The sequence below is a fragment of the Carettochelys insculpta genome, chromosome 1 (assembly GCF_033958435.1).
Source record: "Carettochelys insculpta isolate YL-2023 chromosome 1, ASM3395843v1, whole genome shotgun sequence".
Taxonomy (NCBI): Eukaryota; Metazoa; Chordata; order Testudines; family Carettochelyidae; genus Carettochelys; species Carettochelys insculpta.
Genome location: NC_134137.1, coordinates 362200647 through 362221193, shown reverse-complemented (window position 1 = coordinate 362221193; position 20547 = coordinate 362200647). Strand labels below are relative to the sequence as shown.

The 20547-nt window shown below is 47.5% G+C and overlaps 1 pseudogene; it reads right to left on the bottom strand.

Annotated features, from left to right (window-relative positions):
• LOC142019768 (semaphorin-3D-like) overlaps positions 1-20547 on the bottom strand; it is a 97668-nt pseudogene that overhangs the window by 17761 nt on the left and 59360 nt on the right.

Here is a 20547-nt window from a genome sequence, read left to right as displayed (position 1 = left end):
GTTGTGACTGGGAGATTCATTTCTGCAGTGGAATGTAGAAACCCCAGACGAACCCAAACTTCAGTTTTGAATGATTTTCATTTATTTTACGCTGCCACAGAAATCGCAGAGTAACCACAGGAGTTAGCATTGACAGTGCACAGTAAGTGAACTGCAGCAATTGCCAAGGGAGCGAGCCAGACTGGTTGGCAGCTGAGAGCGAGGGAAGGGGAAGGCTCTTGTTAATAAAGGGAGTGTTTAAGTAGCTACAGGGAGGGGGAACTGGAGGGATTGGCAGCTGCAGCCAGGTTATAGGAGTTTTGTCGAGTGTGTGTATGTATTATGGGAAGAAAAAGAAGATTTCCTTTTTCCTCAGAGGTTTTCTTACTTAATTCTCTCTTCAGATAGTCTGCGAGGGAGCATCTCACTCATGGCAGGTCTTGAGGTATTCATGGCAATGGCCTTGTTTTTTCCCCTCATGCAACCTTCTGCTGGTGTCGCTCTCCTATGGAGCATGTGGGGGGAGGTATTTTTCTCCATGTACTTCATTTAAGTTCCCATGGCTCAGCGAGTCTAACTGCTGACTGGGGGTTGAAAGGGGAGTCAGAATATTGAGGGATTTTCACTGCTTGGGCATTAGATGCCCAGATATCTTCAGAGGCCTCACTCCAAAGAGTAGCGTAAACAAGCAGACACACTGACCATACGCATCTTTGCAGAGAAAGAAGTGCAAATACTTACCTTCTTCCACATCCCAGCACTGAGCAACTGGGTCTCCATATCTGACATCTTGCCTCCTGGCTCACCTATGGCAAGAGCATTAAAATTCTTAACACCTCAAGAATAATTGGTGGACTTTGCTAGCAAAAGGCAGAGGAGCCTGGCAGAGGTGGGACTGCAGCACTCCTGCCCTATTGTTGACTATTACAGCCCTAAGTAAATCCAGCCTCACTCCCAAGCGGGTAAGTGGCACAGGGCGGTTTGTACAAATGGCACAGAGACAGGCCCGTGGTTTACAAAAATCACTGGTGGGAGAGAGATCTGCCTAGAAGAGGCCGAGTGCAATCTAGTGGCAGAGACAGATTCCAAATCAGCTGTAAGAGCAGAGCCAGACCTAAGGGCAGAAGACATGCTGTGATTTGGTAGGGATGGATCACTGTGGAGACCATCAAAACCCTCCACACTGTATCATATAAACCTACGAGGCTCAACAGACCACATTCCAATTCAATGGCCAGCAGAGTGTCATGTCCACGGCTGAATTTCCGAAACAAGCAATGCTGGAGGAGACCAGGTGCTGATTCAGAGAGAACAGTTTTGAGAATAGCAGCAACAGAGTATGGTTTGGGGAGCTTTATGCAAAGATGAACAGAGCAGGGGACTGCGGGAGTCAACTTAGTGATCTTCGAGTGAATTACTTAACCTCTCTGTGACTGATTTTAGGTTTTATCAGAATATTGATAAGAATTCTTAAACATTTTGATTTACAGATCACAAGGCAAAAAATCTAATTATTTTCATTCTTCAGATGAAGAAACTGAGGCACAGAGTGGCAAAGTGATTTCCTCAGGAACACACTGTTGGCCAGTGTCATAGAATGCAACAAACTTACAAGAGCAAAGTGCAGTAGTGTCTTAGTGGAAGAGTTAATTCCTTGTGTTTATGTGTGCTTTAGGGGAAGGAGACTTAAATATCCTGGAACCACAGGCTGTGTCTATACTACAGTGATCTTTCAAAAGAAGTTATTTCAGAAGGGATCTTCCAAAAAAACTTCTTTCGAAAGATCATGTCCACACATAAAAAAGCAGATTGCAATATCGATCCACTCTTTTGATACAGAGTGTCCACACAGCCCCTGCTTATTCGAAAGAATGGGCCAGGCATTGAAAAATCCAGCACCAGAAGGACTGCTCTTTCGAAAGAAGAGAGAATCTACACACTCTTTTTTTGACGGTCTCTTTCAGGAAAAGGTGCTCTTCCTCATCTGGGAGAGGAAGAGGGCTGCCGGGAAAAGGGACACACTCTTTCAATTTCAGATTGAAAGAGCACATTTTGTGTGCAGACACACCACTGTTTTTTTCAAAAAAGGCCCAGCTTTCCCAAAACACTTGCTAGTGTAGATGCAGCCAGAGTTTGCCAGACAGGAAGTCTGAGTTAAAGAAAAATGCCCAAGTGACCAAGCCTGTAAAGGATGCACAAGGTCAAACAGCTCCCTCTTCTTCTGGTGCCTTGCTCCCAAAATTCTTTGCCTTATCCACCAACCTAGGGGTCAGGAACTAGCCCTCATTCTCTGCCTCCCCATGCAGGGGAAGGAAAACACTACAGCTATCAGCAGTCCTAGGGGTGCATAACATGGTCATCAATCATATGTTTTCTATTTCCCTTCTCATGGACATTTCTCTGAATTTATTCTAGTTCACTTTGGCCTAGGGTGAAATGTATATGGTTCCACAACACAATAATCCTTAATTCACTTGCTGTAATAGTTCATTCAATCATTTAAGCCCAGGACTGCAGGCCTCAAAGAAGCAAAACTCCCACCATAGACATCAACCATGGGTCCTTATTATTTGTAGAGCTGGGCAACATATTTCAGATAAATAGTTTACATGCTGAAAAAATCGGTTTCAGCCAAAAAAGAATTTGTGTGGGTGGGTGGGGGAACATTTGATAATCTTCTGATTCAATCTAAATTGTATCTCAGTGTTTGGGAGCTGCCAGCAAACTGAACAATTGGTTATTGGCTCTCATTTTAAGGACTGCCCACTAGACAGTTTCACCAAAGGTGGAAACTAGAAGGTGAAGAGGAGCCTTGGAATAGTAGCAAGACCTGAAAAATTCTGGTCTACCCAGTCAGAATGCTAGTAGCAGAAGCAAACACCAACTAAGTCACTGTATTAGCCTTTTAGAGTGCAGCATGCACTCCATCCATCTGACACAGAAAGAGTCCAGGTATGTCCTCAGGGTCTTTTCTGTTTTGGGAGGCAGGTGCTGCAGTTGGCATTAGCTCAGCACAGTGTTTGTATAAACAATACCAACACACCCTGTGTCTCTTTTCATTGATAGCCAAGGTACCTAAACTCCACAGCACTTCAGCCCTGTGACCTGGATCTCTTAGCTCAAACAGCAGCAGCTTACCCTTCCTGTTCCTGTTGCTGATGGCCCATCCAGGGGTATCATGTGAGAGTCACACCTCCCACTGTGAGCATGACAGGCTCTATTGCACGGGCACAAGTATGGAAGGTTCCTTGAATCACTTCCCTCCTTTTCATGCTCGCACTGAGCTAGCAACTAGCTAGCTCTTAGCCTCATAACTCGGGAGGTTAAAACATGTAGGCTACATCTACACTAGGACACTACGTCGAAGTAGCCTATTTTGAAGTAAGAACATTGAAATAGGCTACTTTGACTCTTATCATCTACATGTCCTCCAGGGCTGGTGCCGTCGATGTTTAATGTCGAAGTAGCAATGGGGAACGTTGAAAGGCGCCTCCCCCAAAGGAGATGCAGAGCGTCCACACTCACAAGCTCCATCTTTCGAAATAAGGGGCCAAGAAAGGCCGCGGACGAAGTCACAGAGCAGACTAGCCCTTCCGGGGCGGCTGCAAGCCACTCCCTTAACGGGCCCCTCTCAGACATATCCAGCCTGCACTGCATGAGCCCTGCGTTGCGGACACAAGCTTCGCAGACCTTGAGCCCGCAGACATGGTTGTCCAGCAGCAGCTGGAAGCCCTCCAAGCCGCCTCCTGCGGAGCAGGCGCCCTGCTAGATGCTGACTGGGCAGCCACCCAGCAGCTTCTGGAATGGGAGCCCTCCCCAGGGGCACAAAGAGATGCCCCGGACCATTGGGCCCTCCTTCTCCCACCCTGCCAGGTGCCCTGCCAACACTGGAGCTACCCCTCCAGCACCGAGTGGTGGGAGCACCTGGTTATGGGGCAATGGAAGGATGAACAGTGGCTGAGGAACTTCTGCATGAACCAGCAGACCTTCATGGAGCTCTGCCAGTGGCTTGCCCCTGCACTGAGGCACCACGACACCCGGATGTGGCATGCCCTCACCGTGGAGAAAAGGGTCACAATAGCTGTCTGGAAGCTGGCCACTCCAGATGGCTACTGCTCCATGGGCCAGCAGTTTGGCGTTGGCAAGGCCAAAGTCGGGGCTGTCCTGATGGAGGTAAGGAGGCCTGGGTCTAAACCCACTGGGAAGGGTGGCCCAGGTGATGGGGGCCCAGGTCAGGGGACACACTCTGCATACCCTCACAGGCACCCATGTTCCCTCCCCACAGGTGATGCGTGTACTCAATTCCCTGCTGCTGAAGAAAGTCATCTGAGTTGGGGACTTGGACACTGCCGTTGAGAGATTCGCTGCCATGGGACTCCCCAAATGCTTTGGAGCCCTTGATGGGACCCACATCCCCAGCCGCGCCCCAGACCACAGTGGTGGGTGCTATATCAACAGGAAGGGCTATCACTATGTGGTCCTGCAGGCCAAGGTGGAAGGCTGTGGCCGCTTCCAGGATGTATACGTGGGCTGACCCGGCTGTACCCATGATGCTCACATTTTCCAGAATTTGGGACTATGCTGCCGACTGGAGGTGGGGACCTACATCCCCCAGAGGGAGATCTTTCTGGGGGATACCACCATACCCCTCTGCCTTGTGGGGGATGAGGCTTATCTTCTCCAGCCCTGGCTTATGTGGCCCTATGTAGGCCACATCAATGCTAGCCAGCAGAGCTACAACGCCTAACTCAACCATGCCCGCCAAGTGGTTGAGCGGGCCTTCGGGTGCCTGAAGGGCTGGTGGTGTTGCCTCCTGGCATGTCTAGACCTGGACCTCCAAAACATCCCCCAGGTTGTGGGTGCCTGCTGCACATTCCACAACCTGATGGAAAGCAAGAGGGAGGCCTTCATGCAGGGCTGGGCACTGGAGGCTGGAACAGCCTACCCCCCAGCCAGCCGCTGCCCCTAGCCACCAGGACCACCAGGACAGGGTCCGGGTCTGGGAGGCCCTGTGGGAGTACTTTGAACAGGGGGCCTAGTGAGCACCACCCAGGCCATCCCTGCACCCCACCCCAGCACCCACACCCCACCCTTACCAAAAGCACACGGGACACGGGTTTTTTGAAAAATAAAACTGTCATTATTGAAATAACCAAAAAATTCGCCTCTGTTGTGCATATAAACCATAAAACAGCATCACTGAAAATAACTATATACAGGTGGGGACACCTATAATAAACTATATACAGTGGGGTCAACTATAAATAACTATATACAGGGCGGGGACAAGTATGTACACGGGGGAGATGTGGGCAGGCCACACATCGGCCCATCATTCAGGGACTGGGATGGAAGGGTGCGACCCCCGCTGTGTTCAGGTGGCTGGTTCCCCCCGAGCCAGGGTCCCCAGCAAGGCCAGCTGGGGGCCGGGAGGACAGGGAGGTATGGCCAAGGCGGGTTCTTGGCCCAGTCATTGGCCCTAGTGGGATCCTGCCCTGCGGAGCTGGTGGGTGGGGCAGCAGGAGGGACATCAGGTGGGGCGGCAGGGAGGGCAGGACAGAGGACATCGGGGGGGGGTGCAGCCAGGCCACCAACTCCTTGAACGTGGCGGCCACCCGGTTAAAGTTGGCCATAAAATCCCACCAGACCTCCTTGAATTGGGGTCTCCGCTCCATGATGTCTGCTTGGCGCCGGAGGACAGCAGGCACCTCAGAGTCCTGAATGGTGCACCTCTGGCCCCGGTGGGGGTGGGCCCATCCTGGTGCAGGCAGTGACACTGGGCTTTGGTGGTCCGGGGGTCTGGGGGGCTGTCAGGAACCACGGATGGGGCAGCTGCAGAAATAGGGGGAAAGGGGCAGAAATAGGGGGAAAGAGGGGAGGGAGGCTGTGAGTACCCAGCCCTGACCCACGGCCCACCCCTATCCCCACAAGGGCTCTGGTCTCCCCCCATTCCGCATTGGTGCATGCAGGGATCCTGTGGGTGGCCCCTTCCAGTGGTCCGCCCCTCTCACCTCCCACCGGGGGTGGGGCACAGCACTGTCCATGGGTGGAGGTGCTGCTGGGCACTGGTGGCTCTGGCACCATCCCTGGGCCATGGTCTGCCCAGGCCATGGGAGGCTGGGGTCTTGTGGGGATGTGGGGGGCCCCCAGTCAAGTGGTGCCCCCACCCCATGCTCTGGGGGTCTGTGCCCTGTGGAATACGTACCCGATGGTCCACTGCCAGGGTCAGGAGAGGCCCATCTAGCAGATGCCCGGCTGGAACTGTAGGATGGGATGTCCAGCACAAGCTCCCCCTCCTCACTGGACCACTGCATGGCCGGGGCAGAGGGTCCTGGCTCTAGCCCTACGGGTCCAGGTCTGGCCTCCAGACCCGACCCTGGTTCCGAGGCCTGCTAGGGCTCGTCAGCCGTGGTGTCAAAGGTGGCTGTGGGGGAGGAGGTGCCTCGGGGGCCCAGGATAGCCCAGAGCTCCCGGTAATAGGGGCAAGCGGCGGGAGCAGCCCCAGGCCGGCTGGCCGAGTCCCGGGCCCAGGAGTAACCCTGCCGCAACTCCTTGACCTTCCTCCTGATGTGGTCAGGAGTGCGGGCAGGGTGACCCCGGGCAGCCAGGCCCTCGGCCAGCTGGGCAAACACCTCCGCGTTCCGCCGCTTGCTCCCCATGATGTGCAGCACCTCCTCCTCACCCCAGAGCCCCAGCAGGTCACGGAGCTCAGAGTCAGTCCAGGAGGGGCCCTGCTTCCTACCTGGCCAGCTGGAGGCCTGGAAGCCCTGGGAAGGCCCCGGGGGGGCAGCTCTGGGGGCGCTTGGGAGGCTGGCTTGCTGCCATGGTCTCTGTCAGGCCTGTGCAGGGGCACCTCATGGAACGGCTGCTGCCTGCACGGTGTCAGCTTCCTGCTACGGGGTTTCTGGGTCCATGAAGCTTTAAGAACTGCTGGGTGCAGAGATCATAGAGCCACTCAGGGGCTGGACAGCATATCTCTGTCTAACAGCTGATTGCCGCCATGGCGGACCTTGCTATTTCGAAGTAGCAGGACGCGGATCATCTACACATGCCCTACTTTGACGTCCAACGTCGAAGTAGGGTGCTATTCCCATCTTTGGATGGGAATAGCGATTTCGACATCTCGCCACCTAATGTCGATTTCAACGTTGAAATAGCACATGGTGCGTGTAGACGTGACGCATGCTATTTCGACGTTGTGCCAGCTACTTTGAAGTAGCTGGCTAGTGTAGACACACCCACAGAATAACAATAAGTACACATATCTTCTTATGTTAAATGCACTAGCGCAGTTATCACCATTCAAATTACAGTGTTGCACGGTTTTCATAGCACTCCCAGTAAAACATGGACACAGTTATATCAGCAGTTTACATAAGCAACATGCTGAAAAAGGGCAACATTTTTTTTTCCTCTGCCATAGAAACTCAGTGGGAAGCTCTGAAGCCCTTTATGCAGAGTACCTGACTGGATGGATTTTTCCATAGGAGCTGTATACATGTTCTTACCATTTAGAAGTTGGTGCATATCTGGAGCATGAATTTCCAACCCAAGCACAGTATGGGTCTCTGGCAAGGCAGCACTCTGCACAATACTTCCCATAAGTGTCACATCTGTGCAGAAAGAGCTGAACCAATCCATCTCTGGAACCAATGTACAATTGTTGCTGCAAATCAGGCACAGCAAATTAATTAGAAGCATTCCTCAAGCAAGTTTTTAAATGCTCCCCTTCTCAGTAACACCCTCACAATCTTTCAATCTTGGACCAGATTTTACTGAAAGGAAGAGAATTTCACATTTGCTGTAAAATGTTTCTCAGGGCACTGAGTGTGCTGGCCAGTCCCATCCACTTCAGACGACTTAGTGAAAATGGGCTAACTGGAAGGACTTGGAACCGCAAAACTACTAGAAAGTTGGCATGAATTCAAAGTAGTGAAAGTCAGCAGCAATCCCCCACAGCAACAGTTACTTTATTAATGATTTGATAAATAGGAAGATATACCTTGATGTTAAGCTCAGCAGACCTGGGCCTCACCTCTGGTTTATCTCATATGTTCCTATAAGCTCACACTTCAGGTTTTCAGGAGGTTGCCTGCACAGACCAGGAGGGACTTTTGTCCCATCAACATATTTTTATCTCGTGCTTTGCAGTATCAGGGATGGCCATGGCTGGAGATGGGATATTGCATAGGATGGGGCAGTGGCAGTGAGCATACTCTTTCTTGGGTATATGGCAGGCTGCTTCTTGCTCAAAGGGTCTAATTAATCATCACATAGGAAGCTGCAAAAACATATTGCCCCATCTCAGATTGGCAGTAACATGGGGGCTTTTTCTTACTCTGTGGTAAGTGCCCTACTTGGTAGGATTAGCTGGGTACATCTGACCCAGTTATTTCCCAGCCATTGCAGGGACCTTGAGCACCGTACAACTCAGTCTCTCCTATTCTCTGTCCATAGCACATAATAGTTAATTTTCCAGTGGGCTGTAATACTTTTTATCTAATTTCAGATGTTGGGTTTAATGTGATGGTGCTGTGTGATGTTGATGTCCTCCATAGTCTGACATTAAACTCTTAACCTGACCCAGAATTCAGGACATCTGGATGACCTCAGACAAATAACTTTCCCTCTCTGTCTCTCAGTTTCATATTTAAAATTGGGAATAACATTTCCTTTCTCCCACCTTTTTTATTTGTGCATTTACAACATAAACTCCTGGAATGTGGACTGCCTCTTGTTATGTATACAATGCCTGGAATCTGTGGGCCCTGCTCTTTATTTAGGATCTGTAGCAATGGCACTTGTAATACCATTACCATGATCAATAATAAAATTATAATAGTGCCTTGTTAAATTGTTTGATTATACAGAGTCAAATTTTCATGATGTCTGAAAAATGCTGCGCATCAACTTCATTCTCAAAGCCCATGTGTTTAACACTAAGGATTTGTCTCCATGACTAATTAACAGTTTGTGAACACAAACTATCTGCAAGCAAATGTCAATTTTCCATGCAAACTAGTTCACACATATACTTTCCAGATGCAGCTTAAGTGGCAACCTTTGAAAGTTTGACCAATAAGCAACAGATGTCACCAGCAAAGCAAAAAGCTGAATGCTCCAAATACCATGCTATTCATGTGAATTAAACAAGTGTGTGAATTACCTGCTTTGGGGACATGTCCAAAGTTGAGATAAATGACCGATGCTGAAAAATTAATGAAGGAATGTGAGTGTAACCATTCACTTACATTTGCTTCTATCTTTAATAGAATAGATGGCATATTTTAGTACCTTCCTAAGGACAAAAATAAAACTGCATGTCAATTTAATTGGTTAATGGAAAGATTAGAAAACACAAAATATTTGCTAGCAGAAACACACGGCAAAATATTCTCTGCTATTTGCTAGTAGATTAGATTATCCAGGAAGATCTTAAATCATCCTGCACAGAGGACTGGCACTAGATCTAAAAGCTCCATTTAAGCACTATTTTGGGACTCAAGGTTGCTCCTTTGTACCAATGGTGAATATTACCTCTTGGGAAGTCAATGGATGTTGTGCCAATGACTGTAGTAAAAGCAGGATGGCTGTGGTATATTATTTGTGTTCTATCACATAACACAACACCTAAGCCTATTGTGTAGTTTTAATGTGACTTTAGGAATAATGAATGGTTTGCAGCTGCTCTCTCCTCTTTAGTTTTCTGTATTAAAATGTAGAGGTAAAATTCAGAAAGTGGGGGGATGTCTGCTAAGGAAACCCCAACCCTTTTAGTGTTAAATATGATATGGTATGTCTGCCCTTGACGTTCTGTTATAGGAATGCAGCAAATTGGTGTGCACACTGAAACGCCTGATTACTTGGCAGACTGTTGAGCAATCTTGGTATTTTCAAAGTAATATTTATAATTGGTGCTCATGGCCATGGAAAGAGGATATTGAGAGCCTTTAAATCAAGAGGCTTCTCAAAGTATAGATGATGAATCAAAAGGCACATAGTGAGATTAACTTTGTAATATCAGTCAGTTTTACAGAGTCTCTACTACTGCTGGGTGAGTTCTCTGTATCTGATTTCAAAATCACTTGACCACTGTGAGTTAGAAAGATCAACTACGACCCCACTGTTCTTGGGCTTGCACTGCACTTAGGAGAGAGTCAAAAGAGCAGATGGTGGGGAGAAAGGAAAACATTAGCAAAACAGCAAGGTGAAAAATGAAGTAGAGCTGGAGTCAATGAAAAAGGAACAGTGAGAGTCTGTCAAAAAGAAGGAGAGAAACACTTGAATGAAAAAATAAATCAACACACACCTTCTATTTTCCATTATACTCATGTAAATCCATATCAACTCCACTGCCATCAACAGAGTTAATCAGGATTTATGTCCGTATAATAGAGAGCAGCATTTAGCCCAATATAGATACCATCTATGACCATCTCATAGGTGTTGGTCTGACTTTGTGGATTTCTTCTCTCTCTGACATTCTACCAATATTGAGCAGCCTTAAGACACAACACCTTGAATCAGCTTTCAAAAACAAAAACAAAAGCACATCAAGAGTTCGTTTTAAAAATCACTGAACTTTTTAAAATAATAGATATCTGGTTCTTTTTATTTTGGTTCATTTTAATAGCCTTGTGGGATTTTTTAGTTGTTGTTTTTAACCCAAATTGTTCACATTTTCAAGGTTTTTCTCCACAACTATGATGACGGAAAGCATTTTTAAATGATAACAGAGATCTGAGGACTTCAGATGTTGTAGCTTTAGGAAAAATACTAAAAATCAAGCACACTTGGTGAGATGCATGATAAAGCTGCAAGAGTTAACAGCAGGAGCTTGAAAATAAATGCTTTTTTTAAGTCAGTCACCTTTGGAAAATTCAAGGATCTCATATTAAAAATAAAGTTTGGAAACTTTGCACTGGTTCTAAGAAATGAACTGCTTCAGAGGTTAAACTCCATAAGAGGTTAAAACACCCCTGAATTAATCTCTCATTTCTTTAATACCCAGTGTTAAAATGTGCAGCTCTTCCACTTCTCCTTTCTAATATGCACAACTTTCAGTACTCTTCCTGTGTCTGAAGTAAAGGTCTGTAGTACCCAATGCAGTGACTGTGTTTCACTACTGATTTATTTCTAACTGATTTCACACTGACTCCCCCTACCCATTAGTTTTCTATCATATATGAATAGCTCACAATTGTTTATATTTAACCTCCAAATACCCTGACAGGCAGTGTTGTTATCCCCATTTTAAAGATGGGGAAAAGAAGCACAGCAAGACTTGCCCAACAACGTAAAGAAATTCGTGGGGACAGCAAGGACTTGAACGAGGGTCTTCTGAGTAACATTCTACATAGAAACAGCCACACTAGGTCAGACCAAAGGTCCATCTAGACCAGTAGTCCTTTTCTGACAGTGGCCAATGCCAGGTGTCCCAGTTGCAATGAACAAGACAGGTGAAAATCAAATAACCCATGCCCTGTTACCCATTCTCAGCTTTTAACAAACAGGTTCTGGGCATCCTTGCCCATCCTGACTAATAGCCATTAATGGGCCTCTTCTCCATGAATTTCTCTAGTTCTTTTTTGAAACCTATTATAGTCTTGGCATCCATAACATCCTCTGGCAAGGAGTTCCACACATTGAATGCGTGTTGTGTGAAGAAGTACTCCTTTTTGTTTGTTTTACCTACTAATTTCATTTGGTGAGTCCCAGATCTTATGTTCAGGCAAGGAATAAATATCTCTACTTCATTCACTTTTTCTACACCAGTCACGATTTTATAAAGCTCTATCATATTCCCACCTTTAGTAGTCTATTTTTCAAGCAGAAATGTCCTAGTCTTATTAATCTGTCCTCATATGGCAGCCATTCTAGACTCCTAATAATTTTATTTCCCTTTTTGGAACCTTTTCCAATTCCAAAATATCTATTTTGAAATGAGGCGACCAGAGCTGAACACAGTATTCAAGATATGGGCATACCATGGATTTACTCAGAAGCAAAAAAGATATTCTCGGTCTTATTATTGATCCCTTTCTTAAGGATTCTCAACATTTTTTTTTACTTCTTCTGCACACTGAGTAGATGTTTTCAGAGAACTGTCCATAATGACTCCAAGATCTCTCTCTCTCTCTCGGGTAGAATCAGATAATTTAGACCCCATCATTTTACATGTATAGCTGGGATTATTCTTTCAAATAAGCTATTTTCATATGCCATTTTATTACCCAGTCACTTAAGTTATGAGATCCTTTTTGAGACTCTTCATAGTCTGCTTTGGGCATAGACACCTTAAGCAATTTTGTAGTATCTGTAATTTTTGCCACCTCACTATTTATCCCTTTCTCCAGATAATTTTTGAATATTTTGAATAGTATTCATCCCAGTACAGACACTCAGGATACCACTAGTTATCTCTCTCCATTCTGAAAACTGACAATCAAGGCATAAAATATATATAAGAGTGTTCAACCAAAAGTAATGGAACATTGAGAAAGCCTGCCTGTTATGTGTAGATGTTCCCACTACAGCCATTTTTATCTGTGCAAGTCTAAATAAGGATGTTGACATTACTAAATCAGAAGGCCAATGGTGACTTTTTCCAGCTACCACTTGAAGTCCTAGTGATGTCATCAGCTGTAGTTTCCAACATTGCTTTAAAACGCATTTTTTTGTTGTTTTAATACTATACATAATCTTTAGTACTGACTGGGTTTGACTCAGTCCCTGGCTTGCATCTTACCTACCAAGTAAAAGAACATTGTTTTCTACCTAATGATGTTTTTTTTATTCAAATTGTACAGCACCACGTAGGGACTATAGGGCTGTGTCTACCCTGGGTCAAAATTTTGAAAGGGCCATGCTAATGGCCAAATCTGAGAATACTAATGAGGCACTGAAATGAAGATTCAGCACCTCTTTAGCATGCTGCTGGCCACAGCACTTCAAAAGTATCATGTTTCAATTGCACATGGCTTGTCTACATGGGACCCTTTTCAAAAGGACCCTGCAAACATCAAAATCAGCTGACAGGAATGAGGGGATTTTGATGTTTGTGGGGTCCTTTTGAAAACGGCCCCGTGTGGACGAGCTGCATACAATTGAAACATGGCACTTTTACAGTGCGGCAGCCAGCAGCATGCTAATGAGGTTCTGAATATTCATTTCAGCAGCTCATTAGTGTTCTCAGATTTGGCCATTAGCATGGCCCTTTTGAAATTTTTGCCAAGTGTAGACACGGCCTAGGATACGTAGCCACCTCCAAGTATCTACACTAAAGAAATACACTGAAAATTGGATGTCAGTGCTATCTATCAATGGTTAACCTGACAAGAAGTTAAGTATTGAGCTAAGATATGTTTATTTTGAATGAAAACTTACTGCAGTAGAGAATAACACATAACTGAATAAAAATTCTACACCATGCCAAACAATATTCCATGTGGTAGGCAGCATATCTATATTTCAGCCTGCATAATGTGGGAAAGATGATGTTTGTGTGTGGTGTGTACACTTCAGATATATCTTTTATATTTGAATTGTAGGGATTTCACAGCATCTGAAAATGCACAATGACTTTCCTCCTTAGTTTGTTGTCAGAAAGACTTCATTCAGAGAGGCAAAGGGATGAATGTTCTCCATGATCAAGACAGTGCGCGTTCCTGGGCAGACAATTGTGCAGTGAAAGCCACACTAGCTCTTCCTCATGCTAAAACCCAAGTCCACCTCACCCTTCAGTTATTGGCCTGAAGTGCATGGACCCCCTGAGGAGCCAGAAAGCTACCCTTTCCATTGAAAATGCTTCAGTGGTTGGATAGGAAGAAGGGGGAAAGGCCTGTGTTTGGGAGAGTGATAAGTGTTCTGAGCCTGATGAGTCATCTCTGAGCCTGGGTGCTCAGAGCCTGACCTGTCAATATTTGTCAGAGTCCTAAGTAACCCACAAAGGCCTAACCAGGTGACTCCAAGGCAGGTATAAAGACTCCTAATGAAAGCACCCACTCCTGTCTACTCAAGGTTGCTACCAGAGCCAGATTTGCAATTAGGCACGGTAGGCATGTGCCTGAGGAGCTGGTGTCTTAGGAGCTTTGCTAAATATGTAATTTTATAGTCGATTTGAGTTATTTTCAGCTACCTGTTGCTGAGGTTTTTTAATGTAATGAGTTAAGTTATTTCATCCTTTTTGCCGCCCTGCTGCCATTGGTCACCCTGCTCAGGAGTTCTTGGGAGGCAGCAAGCCTCCTAATCAGTCCTGCTGCCTGCCAAAATGCCCCACAAGCTATGTGTGGGCCCTTGTGCCTCCCCCACTTAGATGATGTTTGCAACATGTGCAGAACTCTTGGCTGTGAGATGCAGAATTTTTTTCCACCAAAAAACCCAATGTGCTTCAGCTCTGCCTTTCACCTTCCTGTGGCACCAGAACAGCCTGATCTGACTGAGAATGATTGCTCCAGCAGGCAGTGGCAAACAACTAGAAGACAGGTGCTTTTTTTCCCCAACTGAAGGCACAGCAGACTTCCTAGAGTCAGGTTACATGACAAAGTATGCAACACAGACCAGAGGGCCACGTGGGGTGGGTGGCTCCAGGCAGGACCACGTGGGGATATAGGGGAGATGGGGTGGCTACTGGAAAGACCACATGGGGTGAGGAAGGGCAGATTTAGGGAAGGTCAGGTGGAGACAAGTTAGGGAGGGATTTGGACAGAACCACATGTGGATGAGTGGGAAGGGCCCCAGGTAGGGCCACATGGAGTGTAGGGAGAGTTGTAGGCAGGGTCAGATGGTGAGGTGGGGGGACGGTGCCAATGATGCTATCTCTGGGAGTGTATTAGGTAAAAATCCATGCCTGGTCACTACCTTGTGGGGGGATATCCCCAGCTACCAGATAGCTCTGAAAGACTGTCCCTGCTCCAGCCTTTTCTGCTTATGCCCCCCACCAGTCAGGATTAGTCACCCAGCTGTCTTGATTAGGCTCAAGCTTTCCAACCTGGGACTACAGACTTGTGTTAATGAGCTCATGCTTGCGCTCTGACAATTGAGCTCTAAAGCAGAGAGGGAGGGTAGGAGGCTTAACAGCCAAAAGGTCTACACCATGATTTTGAAGGTGCTATCATGAAGCCTTCTAACATAGCCCCAAGGGGCAGGACTGGGATACTTGCCCATAGAAACAGTGCAGATATTCTCCAAAGGGCCTACGAACAGGGCATGTCCAGACAGATGCTTCCGTGGGCGTAAGCAGTGGGTTACATGAGCCTGTGAAGCTCTAGTATCAGGAATCTTCATGAAAACTCACTGACTGATGCCTCTGTCCCCAGCATCCTCCAATCCACACTGCTGCTCTGCACGCTCCCCCCTCACATCCTCAACCCTACCTACTGCCCTGGAGTAATTTAAAACACCTGGGCAGTAGAGGACACTGGCAAGTTACCCTGGCTGCGGCATGTGCATCCCTGAGTCTGGGGGAAGTGCGGAGAAATGGAATGTAGCAGACTGGAAGGGTGACTGGGTAAAGCAGACTGCTGCAGTAAATGCAGGAGAGAGGCCCAACCCTGCTGTTAGCCCACGTCAAACCCCCCAGTAATCTCCCAGCTCATGTTGGAGTAATCTCCAAGCTCATGTTGCTTGAGGGAAAGGGATTCAGTAGGAGTCAGGGTAGGGCAGGGCCAGGGCTTAAGGGAATGGGTAGAGCAGGGCAGGGCCTGCCACAGGGAGTGTTGTCCTGGGCTCTGCACCTAGGGCACTGGTGTAGTGGTTGCCCAAGACTCAACATCCACCTTAGTGACAGCCCTGCCCACACCTTTCCATCACCAAACTCCATCTTAGGGTCCTTTTGGTTGTGCCCAGGGTACAGATACTCCATACATCTCCTGAAGAGACTTTCTACCTCCTGGCTCCATGAAACCAGGAATCTTTTGGTTCTGCCCCTAGCCAGACCCAACACTCCTATTGAAACCAACGTTCTGAGCCAGCATGTTGCACCAGGGGTGTGGTGACCATTCTTCATAGTCACTTCACCGAGGTCTTCCCATGCCACATACCTCCAGATAAATTCAACCATGCACTAATTCTCCTTCTCTTCTCTGATGGAGTGAGGTATTATGAATGCTGCCTTGTCCTGATTACTTTGGCAGACACAAATCTGCACGGAGACAGGATATGGTTGCTTAACTGATTATTGTAGCTATTACAGTACAGTAAGTAAATAGCAAAGATATACAGACTTAATTTCTAGTCTCTTTACAATAGCAGCAACATAAACGGGAGTAAAGAAACAAAATACAGACACTTCAGATACTCCTTACGACAAATCAGTTCCCTGTGCCCTCCAGTCCCATATGTCGCTTATTATTGGCTTACCGACCAACACAGAGCAAGGCAACATATAAACTATGAATTCAGTGAAAAACACCAGTTCAATAAACCAGAACAAACAGCTGGACTGTGCAAGTTCCTCCAAAACAGGATTTGTTATTTTATAGTTGTAGCAGGGCCACTGGTACTCTTTTAGTTAAGATTTTGTCAGCACTTCTGTTATAAAGCTTCATTTTAGGGATTTATAGTTTTACTAAAGTAATTCATTACAGGCTTAAACTTTAAACATGAGGCTTTAACCCCTATCAAATGGTTGTACAATTAAAAAAAGAAAAAATAATAATAACCTTCCTCTTTTCTGTTCAGATTATTCTTTTTTGCTACCATATTATAAACCGTTTATGACCTGATCCAAATATCATTGACGATAATGAGTCTGCAGTGGGATTTGGAACATCTATTAAAATAATTTCCATGCAGGCCATAGGCTCCAATCAGAAAAGTACATAAATCCCATTGCATTCAGTAAGAAAGGCACATGCGTAACATAATGTGTATACAATTAGAGTGTATAGCCCTGTGAACATAGGATCAGTCACTAACAGCTAGATTTGCAAATAAACTTGGGTGTGATGCAAGCCTGGGAATGATTCTGTTGCCTGATGGTTAGAGCAGTCATCTAAGAGAAGAAACAGTACCTGCTCCCCCTACCCTAATAATATTTTAAATGATTTAGCCACAGTGGAATGGCTTTAACGGAAGACACTGAGGCAGTCCTCTATCAGAATATCCCTTGGCTCACTGTCTCAGAAAACAAAGTAAGAAGTCCTGTAACACCTCAGAGACTAACAATATTATTTATGAGGTGATGAGCTTTTGTGGGAAAGACCCACTTCTTCAGATCTGGAGTATTATTGAAAGAGTGAAAACTGAGGAATCAGCTAAATAGGAAGTGGCAGGGGGAAGAGGCCCAGTGGTTAGGCATCTACTGTGAGGTATCAGAGCTAAGTTCAAGTCCCTATTCCCTTTAGGCATTGTTCAGAAAAGACTCCTTGTGTCAATTGCTGGTGGAACCAGCAACACTTGGCCCTCCAGGCGCTAGAAAGGATGGGAGCAGGCAGAGGCCAATCAGGGTCCAGCTGTCCAGGTAAAAGGGCCTCATAAATTATATCAAATGGTAGTTTTAGGTGAAGCTATGAGAGAGGAGAAAGAATCCTTCCTGTGCCTTAACACAAGAAGCTAGGTTTGGTCAAAACCCAGTTCTGATTGCACTATATATATATATATATCAATGAGCAAATTTTGATTTATTTTGGGTTGTATAAGGTCCAAGTTACCCATGTTACATTAAATATTAATTGGACTCCTAAAAATTAAGTGTGCTCACTTTCTCAGATGATGCCTATGAATTCAGGCAAGCAGGTGACAGGGAGTCTTTGTGGCTGCAGACCTACTGAAGCCCTGTGGGGTGACTCTCCCGATTGGACTAGAACAATGGTTCTCAACCTAGCTATCATTGTGGGTCCCATATGCAGCTCTCTAAGTATAGGTTTACACAACAATGTTATTTTTAAATTACACCCGTTATTGCCAAATAACATCCTAGGCCATAGCTACACTACCCCTCCCTTTCGGAAGGAGCCCATAAATGACAGGGATCAGAACTGTTTACTGAGGTGCTGATATGAATACTCAGTGCCTCATTAGCATAATGGCAGCCAGTCGCACTTCGCAAGAGCTGCTTTTGAAACACAAACTGGCCATGTAGGTGTAGGTGCTTCAAAATAAACCCCAGACTTCAAAATTTCCTTATACCTGAAGAACTGAGGAAAAAGGGCTCTTCTGGAAACAAGGTTTTTCTTCCAAGGGAACTCTGTCTACACAACTGTTTTTGTTTCCAGAAAAGTCTCTTCCAGAAATGTGATCATGCTAGATTATGCAATTGAAGTGAAAAATTTGTAAATCAGTGTTTCATTTGCATTTTTTATCTCCCTCATTTACAGTCCTCCAAAAGGTGAATGCTGTATAGACACATCCTTTGCCTGTAGACACTTCATTTGGAAATAGCTAAGCGCTATTTCAAAATGCATTTTTGTGTGAGGTAGTGTTATTTCAAAATAAACTATTCCAGAATAGTTTATTCGTCTTATTCTATGCTGCTGTGTAGGTATAGCTTAAGTGTTACATCAGCTGCACCCACACAATATATAATACCAGTGACTATGGTATATAATACTGTGGGCAAAGGGTGTGAATCAACCACGTTCTGCATAATAATCAAGATTGTTTTGAGTTGTTGATCACTACAAGATAATTGTGAAACTGAGTTCTGTGCTTAAAGTAGCCTGACAAAGTCATGTCTGAAAGGGGTGGTCTTTGCTTATCCCAGCTGAAATAAATATTCATTCAGTCCTTAGGGCAGCCCTTAAAGTGTGCTCCTCAAACCTGGTCTATACCAGTGATCAAAGCTGATCCCAGATACGCAATTCTAGCCATGACATAAGTCTAGATAGAACTGACATATCAGGATTGGCTTTGTTCCCTGGTGTAGATCAGGGATATTCAGGTTTGTGCTGATGCCCCTTACTCTACACATCAGCGTGGAGTACCAGGGTTGACAGTCAAGGCCAGAGAAATCAATTGTACTGTGTCTTCACACACATGGCAAAATTGACCCCTGGAAGATTGATCATGCTGCGCCTGCCCCACCCCATGCAACTGCAGATATACTGTCTGTGACCAACTTAGTTTTTAATTCTTCCCCCTGACACTGTGACCCCTTAGCTGCGTCTACACGTGCACGCTACTTCGAAGTAGCGGCACCAACTTCGAAATAGCGCCCGTCACGTCTACACGCGTCGGGCGCTATTTCGAAGTTAACTTCGACGTTAGGCGGCGAGACGTCGAAGTCGCTAACCCCATGAGCGGATGGGAATAGCGCCCTACTTCGACGTTGAACGTCGAAGTAGGGACAGTGTAGACGATCCGCGTCCCGCAACGTCGAAATTGACGGGTCCTCCATGGCGCCCATCAGCTGGGGGGTTGAGAGACGCTCTCTCCAGCCCCGCAGCTCACTGGTGGCCGCGTGGAGCGGCCCCTTAAAGGGCCCCTCCCCCGCCCTGACTGCAGGAGGCTGTGGCAACGTGCAGGCTGCAGGCTGCACACGCGGCGAGGAGCCTGCAGAGACCTCAGCCTCCGACAGCAGCCATGGCAGCCCAGCAGCCCCCCCAGCGCCCCCAGGGGACCCCCCCCAAGGGCAGCCAGGGCAGCCAGCCCAGCCAGAGGGCCAAGCAGTCTGGAAAGCGGCAGCGGGGCCCCTCTTGGACGGAGGCCGAGATGCGGGACCTGCTGGGGCTCTGGAGCGAGGAGGAGGTGCTCCAGGTAATGGGGAGCAAGAGACGGAACGCGGATGCGTTCGCTCGGCTGGCCGACGGCCTGGCTACCCGGGGTCACCCTGCCCGCACTCCTGACCATGTGCGCAGCAAGGTGAAGGAGCTGCGGCAGGGTTACGCCCGGGCCCAGGATGCGGCCAGCCGATCTGGGGCCGCCCCAGTCACTTGCCCCTTTTACATGGAGCTCAGGGACATCCTGGGCTCCCGGCACACCTCCCCCCCTCCGGCCACCCTTGACACGTCGGCTGACGAGCCCCAGCAGGCCCTGCAGCCGGGCTCCGGCCCGGAGGTAAGCCCCGCACCCTGGGGGTCCCCCCCGGAGGCCATTCCTGGGACATCGCGGCAGGGGGAGGAGGAGGAGGAGGAGGGGGGCTCCTCCTCCACCGATTCCAGCCTGCAGATCCTCCTCCTGCCATCCCGGAGCAGCAGCAGGGCCTCCGACCCCCGGGGATCTCCGGACCATGGGAGCAGACCCACAGGTAGGTACCCCTCTCTGGTGGACACCCCGGGGCTGGAGGGGCGGGGGGAACAGAGATCTGTCCAGGGCCCCCCACACGCTCACATGGCCATGGCCCCAAGGACACCAGGGACAGGGCCCTCACAGCACTGCAGCCAGCAGCCCCTGCCCCCCGTCACCCTGCATGACAGTGCCATGCCCCATCCCCAGGCCAGGGGGGAGCGGAACCTCGAGGGGCCCCCGGGCGGAGGGGGTGGGACACCCCGCAGCAGCAGCATGCGATGGAGTGCGGGGAGTGCCAAAGGGAGACCCAGGCTGCAGATGAACCACCCGAGCCGAGGAGCTCCCAGAGCCAAAGGAGGATCCTGGCGCTACAGCTGGCGGGTGACACCTCTGCCCTGAACA